The 712-nt window shown below is 65.0% G+C and overlaps 1 protein-coding gene across 1 annotated transcript in view; it reads right to left on the bottom strand.

Moving 5' to 3' along the window:
- Positions 1 to 712, bottom strand: part of MPL (MPL proto-oncogene, thrombopoietin receptor) — a gene marked incomplete at its 3' end in the record, with an annotated part of 6,288 nt that overhangs the window by 4,567 nt on the left and 1,009 nt on the right.

Genomic DNA, 712 nt, shown 5'->3' on the forward strand with positions numbered 1-712 from the left:
GATGTAGAAGCGTTGGCGGGGGGGGGGTCTTGCTGACCCCAGCATTGCTCCATCACTCCTTTCTCCCCCACTGTCCTGGGACCTGCTCCAGTCCTCTTCCTCCTCCTCTTCCTCCCGGGATGTGGCCCCTTCCCCAGGGGCTACCCCCAGCTGCAGGACCCCCCAAACCCCCTGCCAGTGCCTGTCCCTGCTCCATGTGCTGAGTGTATCCGCTCTCTGCTCTGCACCCCCCGTGCTGCCAGTTGAGCCTGCCCTGGGCGAAGAAAAAGGGATAGTCCCCGAATGTCCTTGCCACTTTCTCAGTGTCCCTCTGCTCTCCCTGTCCTCTCCCTTACCCTGACCCCCAGCCCTGTTCCTCCTTTCTCAGCCTTGTGTGGCTTTCCTCCCCCAGCCTACATCCCCTCCCTGCAGACCGCAGCCCCCCCAGCTGCTCTTCCCGTTTTGTACCCTGCCGCCCCCACCCCAGGCCTCATGCCGGCTCAGAGACACCCCCAGCTCCCAGTACCAGTGGCGGGGGTGGCCAGGGACCCAGGGCACTGGTGGGAGACCGCACTGCTCCTGTGGGCTACCAGAGCATCTTTGCTGGGCACAGGCCGTTTCTTTGGAAGAGCAGCCGCACGGCTCTGCAGCCCACATCAGCCACACGGGCACCCAGGCTGAGCGGGTGGTGGGCTCAGGGCTTGCTGGTGTTGCAGAGGCTGGGGGCAGAGGG

This window comes from Buceros rhinoceros, unplaced genomic scaffold (genome assembly GCF_000710305.1).
Source record: "Buceros rhinoceros silvestris isolate BGI_N320 unplaced genomic scaffold, ASM71030v1 scaffold22269, whole genome shotgun sequence".
Classification (NCBI taxonomy): domain Eukaryota; kingdom Metazoa; phylum Chordata; class Aves; order Bucerotiformes; family Bucerotidae; genus Buceros; species Buceros rhinoceros.